Source organism: Arachis ipaensis, chromosome B3, assembly GCF_059453495.1.
Source record: "Arachis ipaensis isolate K30076 ecotype BB chromosome B3, ASM5945349v1, whole genome shotgun sequence".
NCBI lineage: Eukaryota > Viridiplantae > Streptophyta > Magnoliopsida > Fabales > Fabaceae > Arachis > Arachis ipaensis.
In genome coordinates this window covers 53,058,710-53,069,171 of record NC_142438.1, presented here as the reverse complement: position 1 = coordinate 53,069,171, position 10,462 = coordinate 53,058,710, and the positions used below count along the sequence as shown (strand labels likewise).

Here is a 10,462-nt window from a genome sequence, read left to right as displayed (position 1 = left end):
AAATCAAATCTTTTTCAATTTTTCTTTCATATTCTCGAAAATTTCAAATTAATTTTCAAAATCTTTTTCTTATTTTTATTCCATATTTTCGAATTCAATGCTAACAATTAATGTGATTGATTCAAAAATATTAAGTTTGTTACTTGCCTAATAAGAAAGGTTCAATCTTTAAATTTTAAAATCAAGTCTTTTTTTTTCTTGTTAGTCAAGTAATCAACTTTAACTTTCAAAATCAAATCTTTTTAAAATTCTTTTTCAAATCTTTTTCAAATTAAATTTCAATCACATCTTTTTCAAAATTTAATTTCAAAATCTTTTCTAAATTTTTATCTTTTCAAATTTGATTTTCAAATCTTTTTCAATTAACCACTTTACTTTTTATTTGATTATTATCTTTTTCAAAACTACCTAACTAACTCCCTCTCTAATTTTCGAAAATCCCTTCCCTCTTTTTCAAAATTCCCTTTTATTTAACTAATTGTTTTAATTTTTAATTTAATTTGATTTCAATTTTAATTTTCAAAATTTAACTTTAAATTTTATTTTTTGATTTAATTAATTTTCGAAATTCCCTCTCTCTCTTCTCCTTCTTACATTCTTCTCTTCTTATACTTGCATAAGGAATCTCTATACTGTGACATAGAGGATTCCATATTTTCTTTTGTGTTCTCTTCATTTTCATATAAACAGGAACAAGGATAAGAATATTCTTGTTGAAGCCGATCCTGAACCTGAAAGGACTCTAAAGAGGAAGCTAAGGGAAGCTAAAGCATAACTCTCTGGAGAAAATCTGATAGAAATTTTCGAAAAAGAAGGAGACATGGCCGAAAATAATAACAATGTAAGGAAGATGCTTGGTGACTTTACTGCACCAAATTCCAATTTACATGGAAGAAGCATCTCAATTCCTGCCATTGGAGCAAACAACTTTGAGCTTAAACCTCAATTAGTTTCTCTAATGTAACAGAACTGCAAGTTTCATGGACTTCCATCTGAAGATCCTTTTCAGTTCTTAACTGAATTCTTGTAGATCTGTGATACTGTTAAGACCAATGGGGTTGATCCTGAGGTCTACAGGCTTATGCTTTTCCCATTTGCTGTAAGAGACAGAGCTAGAATATGGTTGGACTCTCAACCTAAGGATAGCCTGAACTCTTGGGGTAAGATGGTCACGGCTTTCTTAGCCAAGTTCTTTCCTCCTCAAAAGCTTAGTAAGCTTAGAGTGGATGTTCAAACCTTCAAACAGAAAGAAGGTGAATCCTTCTATGAAGCTTGGGAGAGATACAAGGAACTGACCAAAAAGTGTCCTTCTGACATGCTTTCAGAATGGACCATCCTGGATATATTCTATGATGGTCTGTCTGAGCTATCAAAGATGTCACTAGACCATTCTGCAGGTGGATCCATTCACCTAAAGAAAATGCCTGCAGAAGCTCAAGAACTCATTGACATGGTTGCAAATAACCAGTTAATGTACACTTCTGAAAGGAATCCTGTGAGTAATGGGATGCCTATGAGGAAGGGAGTTCTTGAAATTGATACTCTGAATGCCATATTGGCTCAGAATAAAATATTAACTCAGCAAGTCAATATGATCTCTCAGAGTCTGAATAGATTGAAGGAATCATCCAACAGTACTAAAGAGGCATCTTCTGAAGAAGAAGCTTATGATCCTGAGAACCCTGCAATAACAGAGGTGAATTACATGGGTGAACCCTATGGAAACACCTATAATCCCTCATGGAGGAATCATCCAAATTTCTCATGGAAAGATCAACAAAAGCCTCAACAAGGCTTTAATAATGGTGGAAGAAACAGGTTTAGCAATAGCAAGCCTTTTCTATCATCCACTCAGCAACAGACAGAGAATTCTGAGCAGAATCCATCTAGCTTAGCAAATATAGTCTCTGATCTATCTAAGGCCACTTTAAGTTTCATGAATGAAACAAGGTCCTCCATTAGAAATTTAGAGGCACAAGCAGGCCAGCTGAGTAAAAGAGTCACTGAAACTCCTCCTAGTACTCTCCCAAGCAATACAGAAGAGAATCCAAAAAGAGAGTGCAAGGCCATTGATTTAACCATCATGGCCAAACCTACAAGGGAGGGAGAGGACGTGAATCCCAGTGAGGAAGACCTTCTGGGACGTCCAGTGATCAACAAGGAGTTTTCCTCTGAGGAACCAAAGGAATCTGAGGCTCATCTAGAGACCATAGAGATTCCATTGAACCTCCTTATGCCATTCATGAGCTCTGATGAGTATTCTTCTTCTGAAGAGAATGAACATATCACTGAAGAGCAAGTTGCCAAGTACCTTGGTGTAATCATAAAGCTGAATACCAAATTATTTGGTAATGAGACTTGGGAAGATGAACCCCCCTTACTCATCAATGAACTGAGTGATCTAGATCAACTGACATTGCCTCAGAAGAAATAGGATCCTGAAAAGTTCTTAATACCTTGTACCATAGCCACCATGGCCTTTGAGAAGGCTCTATGTGACCTTGGGTCAGGGATAAACCTCATGCCACTCTCTGTAATAGAAAAACTGGAAATCTTTGAGGTGCAAGCTGCCAGAATCTCATTAGAGATGGCAGACAACTCAAGAAAATAGGCTTATGGACTAGTAGAGGATGTGTTAGTAAAGGTTGAAGGCCTTTACATCCCTGCTGATTTCATAATCCTAGACACTGGAAAGGATGAAGATGAATCTATCATCCTTGGAAGACCCTTCCTAGCCACAGCAAGAGCTGTGATTGATGTGGACAGAGGAGAATTGGTCCTTCAACTGAATGAGGACTACCTTGTATTTAAAACTCAAGGATCTCCTTCTGTAACCATGGAGAGGAAGCATGAAGAGCTTCTCTCACTGCAGAGTCAACTAAAGCCCCCACAGTCAAACTCTAAGTTTGGTGTTGGGAGGCCACAACCAAATACTAAGTTTGGTGTTGAACCCCCACATTCAAACTCTAAATTTGGTGTTTTGTGGTTCCAACCTTTCTCTGATTATCTGTGAGGCTCCATGAGAGCTCACTGTCAAGCTATTGACATTAAAGAAGCACTTGTTGGGAGGCAACCCAATGTTATTTAATTATATTTATTTTTTTTCTATTGTTATTTTATGTTTTCTTTAGGTTGATGATCATGTGAAGTCACAAAAACTACTGAAAAAAAATCAAAAACAGAATAAAAAATAGCATTAAAAATAGCACACCGTGGAGGAGAGGCATGCTGGCGTTAAACGCCAGAAACAAGCATCTGTCTGGCGTTTAACGCCAGAAACAAGCACCAAGCTGGCGTTTAACGCCAGAAACAAGCATCTACCTGCCGTTAAATGCCAGAAACAAGCTGCATTTGGGCATTTAACGCCAGAAACAGGCAGCAGTCTGGCGTTAAATGCCAGGATTGCATAGCAAGGGCGTTTTACATGCCTAATTGGGGCAGGGATGTTAAGTCATTGATCCCACTTGATCTGTGGACCCCACAGGATCCCCACTTTTTCTTCTCTCCTCTTCACACATTTTCATAACTCTCTTCCCCAAATACCCTTCACCAATCACCTCAATCACTCTTTCCCATCACCTCTTCACCACTCACATCCATCTTCTCTTCCCCAAAAACCCCACCTACCTTCAAAATTCAAACTAATTTCCCTCCCAAACCCAACCCTAATGGCCAAAACTTCACCCTCCCACTCCTATATAAACCCCTCATTCCTTCTTTATTTTCACACAACACAACCCTAAATTCACCCTTGGCCGAAAACTCCTTACCATCCATCTCCTCCATTTTCTTCTTCTTCTACTATCTTTCTTTCTTCTTTTGCTCGGGAATGAGAAAATATTTTAAGTTTGGTGTGGTAAAAGCATAGCTTTTTGTTTTTCCATAACCATTAATGGCACCTAAGGCCATAGAAACCTCTAGAAAGAGAAAAGGGAAGGCAATTGCTTCCACCTCTGTAATTCGGCTGGAATTGACATAGAGGGAGACATCCTCATTGAAGAGGACAAGCCCATCACTAAGAAAAGGATGGAGCAAATAAGAGATCATGGACCTCAACAAGAGCATGAAGAAATTCCCCACCATGAAATCCCTGAGATGCCTCAAGGGATGCACCTTCCTCCACAAAACTATTGGGAGCAAATCAACACCTCCCTAGAAGAATTAAGTTCCAACATGGGACAACTAAGGGTGGAGCATCAAGAGCACTCCATCATCCTCCATGAAATTAAAGAAGATCAAAGAGCTATGAGGGAGGAGCAAGAAAGACAAGGAAGAGACATAGAGGAGCTCAAGAGCACCATTGGTTCTTCAAGAAGAGGAAGACGCCACCCTCACTAAGGTGGACTCATTCCTTAATCTCCTTGTTTATTTATTTTCCTATTTTTCGATTTTTGAGCTTTATGTTTATTTATATTTGTGTCTTATTACATGATCATTAGTGTCTAAGTATCTATGCCTTAAAGTTATGAATATGAATCCATCACCTCTCTTGAATGAAAAATGTTTTAATTACAAAAGAACAAGAAGTACATGGTTTCGAATTCATCCTTGAAACTAGTTTAATTATTTTGATGTGGTGGCAACACTTTTTATTTTCTGAATGAATACTTGAACAGTGCATATGTCTTTTGAAGTTGTTGTTTATGAATGTTAAATATATTGGCCCTTGAAAGAATGATGAAAAAAGAGAAATGTTATTTGATAATCTGAAAAATCATAAAAATGATTCTTGAAGCAAGAAAAAGCAGTGAATACAAAAGCTTACAGAAAAAAAAAAGAGAAAAGAAAAATGGCGAAAAAAATCATTAAAAAAAATAAAAAGAAAAAGCAAGCAGAAAAAGCCAAAAGCTCTTTAAACCAAAAGGCAAGAGCAAAAAGCCAATAGCCCTTAAAACCAAAAGGCAAGGGTAATAAAAAGGATCCAAGGCTTTGAGCATCAGTGGATAGGAGGGCCTAAAGGAATAATATCCTGGCCTAAGCGGCTAAACCAAGCTGTCCCTAACCATGTGCTTGTGGCGTGAAGGTGTCAAGTGAAAACTTGAGACTGAGCGGTTAAAGTCAAGGTCCAAAGCAAAAAAAGAGTGTGCTTAAGAACCCTGGACACCTCTAATTGGGGACTTTAGCAAAGCTGAGTCACAATCTGAAAAGGTTCACCCAGTTATATGTCTGTGGCATTTATGTATCCGGTGGTAATACTGGAAAACAAAGTGCTTAGGGCCACGGCCAAGACTCATAAAGTAGCTGTGTTCAAGAATCAACATACTAAACTAGGAGAATCAATAACACTATCTAAACTCTGAGTTCCTATAGATGCCAATCATTCTGAACTTCAATGGATAAAGTGAGATGCCAAAACTATTCAAGAGACAAAAAGCTACAAGTCCCGCTCATCTGATTGGAACTAAGTTTTATTGATATTTTGGAATTTATAGTACATTCTCTTCTTTTTATCCTATTGATTTTTAGTTGCTTGGGAACAAGCAACAATTTAAGTTTGGTGTTGTGATGAGCGGATAATTTATACGCTTTTTGGCATTATTTTTACATAGTTTACAGTATAATTTAGTTAGTTTTTAGTATATTTTTATTAGTTTTTAAATAAAAACCACATTTCTGGACTTTACTATGATTTTGTGTGTTTTTCTGTGATTTCAGGTATTTTCTGGCTGAAATTGAGGGACTTGAGCAAAAATCAGATTCAGAGGTTGAAGAAGGACTGCAGATGCTGTTAGATTCTGACCTCCCTGCACTCAAAGTGAATTTTCTGGAGCTACAGAACTCCAAATGGCGCGCTCTCAATTGAGTTAGAAAGTAGACATCCAGGGCTTTCTAGATATATAATCGTCCATACTTTGCCCGAGTTTAGATGATGCAAACTGGCGTTCAACGCCAGAAACAGGTTACAAACTGGCGTTTAACTCCAAGAGAAGCTTCTACACGTGTAAAGCTCAATGCTCAGCCCAAGCACACACCAAGTGGGCCCCGGAAGTAGATTTCTGCATCATTTACTCATTTCTGTAAACCCTAGTAACTAGTTTAGCATAAATAGGACTTTTTACTATTGTATTTACATCTTTGGATTATCTTTTGATCCTTTGATCACGTTTTGGGGGCTGGCCATTCGGCCATACCTGGACCTTATCACTTATGTATTTTCAACGGTAGAGTTTCTACACTCCATAGATTAAGGTGTGGAGCTCTGCTGTTCCTCATGAATTAATACAAAGTACTACTGTTTTTCTATTCAATTCAAGCTTATTCCTTCTCTAAGATATCCATTCGCACCCAAGAACATGATGAATGTGATGATTATGTGACGCTCATCATCATTCTCACCTATGAACGCGTGCCTGACAAACACTTCCGTTCTACATGCAAACAAGCTAGAATGAGTATCTCTTAGATATCTAATACAGAGGACCGAGTCCGAGATATTAGAATCTTCGTGGTATAAGTTAGAACCCATGGATGGCCATTCTTGAGATTCGGAAAGTCTAAACCTTGTCTGTGGTATTCCGAGTAGGATCTGGGAAGGGATGGCTGTGACGATCTTCAAACTCGCGAGTGCTGGGCGTAGTGACAGACACAAAAGGATAGTAAATCCTATTCCAGTATGATCGAGAACCGACAGATGATTAGCCATGCAGTGACAGCGCATTGGACCATTTTCACAGAGAGGATGGGACGTAGCCATTGACAACGGTGATGCCCTACATAAAGCTTGCCATGGAAAGGAGTAGGAATGATTGGATGAAGATAGCAGGAAAGCAGAGGTTCAGAGGAACGAAAGCATTTCTATACGCTTATCTGAAATTCTCACCAATGAATTACATAAGTATCTCTATCCTAGTTTATGTTTTATTTATCTTTTAATTATTAAAACTCTATAACCTTTTGAATCCGCCTGACTGAGATTTATAAGGTGACCATAGCTTGCTTCAAGCCGACAATCTCCGTGGGATCGACCCTTACTCACGTAAGGTTTATTACTTGGACGACCCAGAGTACTTGCTGGTTAGTTGTATCGAAATTGTAAAAAAGAAATAAAATTATGAACGTGCGTATTAAGTTTTTAGCACCGTTACCAAGGAATGAACGATCACGATTTCGTGCACCAGATATATATATATATATATATATATATATATATATATATATATATATATATATATACCAAAAGAAAAATGCAATGCAACAGTTAAAAGCACTCTAAGTATCTACAAGAAACATAATAAAAAGAAACAAAAATAAAGTGCGAAGTGTTCAAAAGAGAAATTTTATGCTCCAAAATAACGAATCATCCCCACACTTAAGCGTTGCACGGTCCTCCGTGCACGAACAAAATTCAGTGGTGAGGAGCTATGAAGCTCCACCTTCAACTGGTGGGCTCCGTGGTTCCGGTTGCTGAGTAAACAAATAAACACAATTGAGGAAAAGTGAGATGTGTGGTATGACAATGTGTGTGTTCTAAGTGTGCACGGTTTAGAATAACACACATTGGCAGGGTAAATGGGGATCACACAATCAAAAGAATTAGCATATGTCCTTCAATTAGGTAACCTAGGTTGCAAGTGGAGAATGAGCAAAACTTAAGGCACAAGCAACCTAAGGTGACTATGAAAGTGAATTGAGTGATTAAGATATTGGCTATTGTAATTGTGCAAGTTAAAGCGCAAGATTAATATAAAATAGCACAATAAACAACAACCAATTCAATAATGAACGAAAACTCCCTACTCATCACGAAGCATAATGAAAAAGTCATCTGGAAGGGTACTTGTTACAAAAAGTGATAAGCTTGATATGAATCAATTTAGGTCACTCAAACAAATGCAGAGCATTAACAAGGAACAAGTACTAAACTTGTGATGATTTTTAATATGAAAATCATGATGAACAAGTAATTTCAACTCAAATCACTTAATCCAATGCACTTATATAATTTGCCCTAGTGGTACAATCAAAATATGAGTATTCAAATCCACTAGGTAGTTGCATATTAAAGCAAAGTATAAGTGCATTGTATCAAGAGGCAACCCTATCACAAACACTTGCAACTTATTTAAATAGAAACAACTAAAGTAAAACTAATATAATAACTAAAATAAAAATGAAATTCAATGAAGATTAAATAAAATAAGAGGAAAAACATGGAAGAAGCAAGAAAAGAGAGGGGTGGAGGGGGGGAAGTGCGTTAGGGCTTAAATGGAAAAGAAATAAAATTTTTTTCCAAAATAGCACTTGTGCATACGAACAGAAATGTGTGTATACGCACACTAGGTGAAAAGGGGAGGGGTGTCTCCGCACAAGTCGTGCGAACGCTCTGGACAGAAGGGGGTGTAAGAAGTGTGCGCACGCATAAGCCTGTGCGTGCGCACAGAAGAGATTTTTTTGTAACGGATGGATCATGTGTCCGTGCGCACGCAAAGAGTGAAAAGGGGGGTGCAGGCGCACAGTCTGTGCTAACGCTACCACCAGAGGAGCTGCAAGCTCGCATGCGGACGCACACGTCTGTGCGGCCGCACAGTTGGCGCGAAAAGGAAGACATGTGCATATGCACAAAGCAATGCGCACGCATAGATCAAGGAAAACAGGGCAACGCCCATGCACAGGCTGTGCTGGCGCTGCAACCAGAGGGCATTCAAGAGAGTGTGCGGGCGCACAAGGTTGTGCGCTCACACAGGTCGCGAAACTCATAGTTGTGTGTGCATGCACAGAATCGTGCATACGCACAGATGTCCTGTTTTACAAAAAAATTTTCTTTCATTCCTAAGGCACTAGGCCTTAGTTCAATCAACATCTCAACCCCAATTCAAAACATCACAAAATCATGATCCATATGCAAATTAACATATCTAAACTCGAAATTAAACTAATCCTAAGCTAACTAAGAGAAGCAAACATGCAAGAAACCAGGACTATAAGCAAAGAAAAAGGGTAAGAAAGATATTACCATGGTGGGATGTCTCCCACCTAGTACTTTGGTTTACAGTCCTAAGTTGGACTTTTTGTGGAGACTCTTGTTAGGGTGGTTTTTGTTTCCACTCCTCCTTGAACCTCCATCCATGCTTGGTCTTTGAGGCTCCTCCGGGATCCCATATTCCAGGCATCTGCTCACTTTCTTGTTGATCTTTATGCTCCAAGCCGGATGGAAAAGCTCCTAGTTGACCCTTGTAACAACCCAACATTCTCCGAAAATCACCCGATTGTGCTCTACACCATGCTTGAACTCTAATTTTTGAATTAACCTTCTTGATGATCCTTGGAGTTCTTTGGCTACCAACACTCCTTTCTCCACCACTCACCAACCCAAGAAAGACCTTGAGTTGGTAGTTCGTCTCCAAGATAGCATATTGATGGGGGCCAATGAAGCTCATAGGTGAAATTACCACCCACTCAATATGCTTTTGGTTGTCAACTCCTTTCTCACCAACTTCTTCCTCCTCTTCCCTATCACTCTCATCATAACAAGGAGGTCGTGAGAAGTCTACCTTCATGTCTTTCTCAAGCTCAAGGGGAAGAGGTTCATTAGGATCCTTAAGGGGATTGATCAAGGAGAACAAAAAATCATCAATGATGGAATCCTCATCTTGATCAATCACTCTTAATTCTCCCTTTCTCTCTTCCGGTTCACATACTTCACTTTCTCCCTCTTGTTGCACTTTAAGCTCCAACCCTCCTTCTTTCCCTTGTGGCTCCATGCTCTCCTCTTCACTACAAGGCTTAGTTGACCCTTCACATTTCTCAAGAGGAATATCTTGATCAGATGAGTATGAGAGGACTATATGTTTCACCACCTCGGCTATGATAGCCATGAATTGCCCTTGTGTGCTTCAGAATCCTTCTTGCTCTTGGAGAAAGGCTTGAAGGTCTTGGTGGTCTTGGGCCAAGGGCAGAAAAGCTTCACATTGGGGTGAAAAAGGGGTTTCATTGTTTGGGAGGAAGGTTATATATATAGGAGGTGATTCATGTTGGTGGGTATCTTGAAGTGGTGTAGAAGGAGGTGTACGGTGGTGGTGGTGTGGTATTTGAAAATATGGTGATTGAGGGTTATGTTGGGAGTATGGGTCATAGGCATATGGTGGTGGAGGTGTATAATCAAAGTGAAATCCACCATATCCTTGGTTTGGGTATGCATATTGGGAAGGGTATGGCTTATTGTAATATAGAGGAGGTGGCTCCTTCCAAAATTGATGCTCCAATCCCATGATGCAATCCAAAATTGAGGTTATCAAGCCCTACAAAATAAGCACAACCAAACTCCAAACCAAGAGGGTGATAACTCATAGAGAAAATTGAAAATAACAACTAAAGACATCAATTAACAAAATAAAAAAAATCCTAATTACCAACAAAAGCAAACAAGAAACCAAAAATATCTATTCACACTATTCACATATTTACAACAACCAAAACTATAACACTGATGACGCTAGTTCCCCGGCAACAGCGCCAAAATTTT

General features: G+C 38.8%; 1 non-coding gene across 1 annotated transcript; it reads right to left on the bottom strand.

Moving 5' to 3' along the window:
* Window positions 1-1,213: 1,213 nt before the first annotated feature.
* LOC148570654 (small nucleolar RNA R71) lies at window positions 1,214-1,321 on the bottom strand. Its single transcript, XR_015907920.1, has one exon. It is a non-coding gene; the product is annotated as a small nucleolar RNA R71 (small nucleolar RNA).
* Between the last annotated feature and the right edge of the window lie 9,141 nt (window positions 1,322-10,462).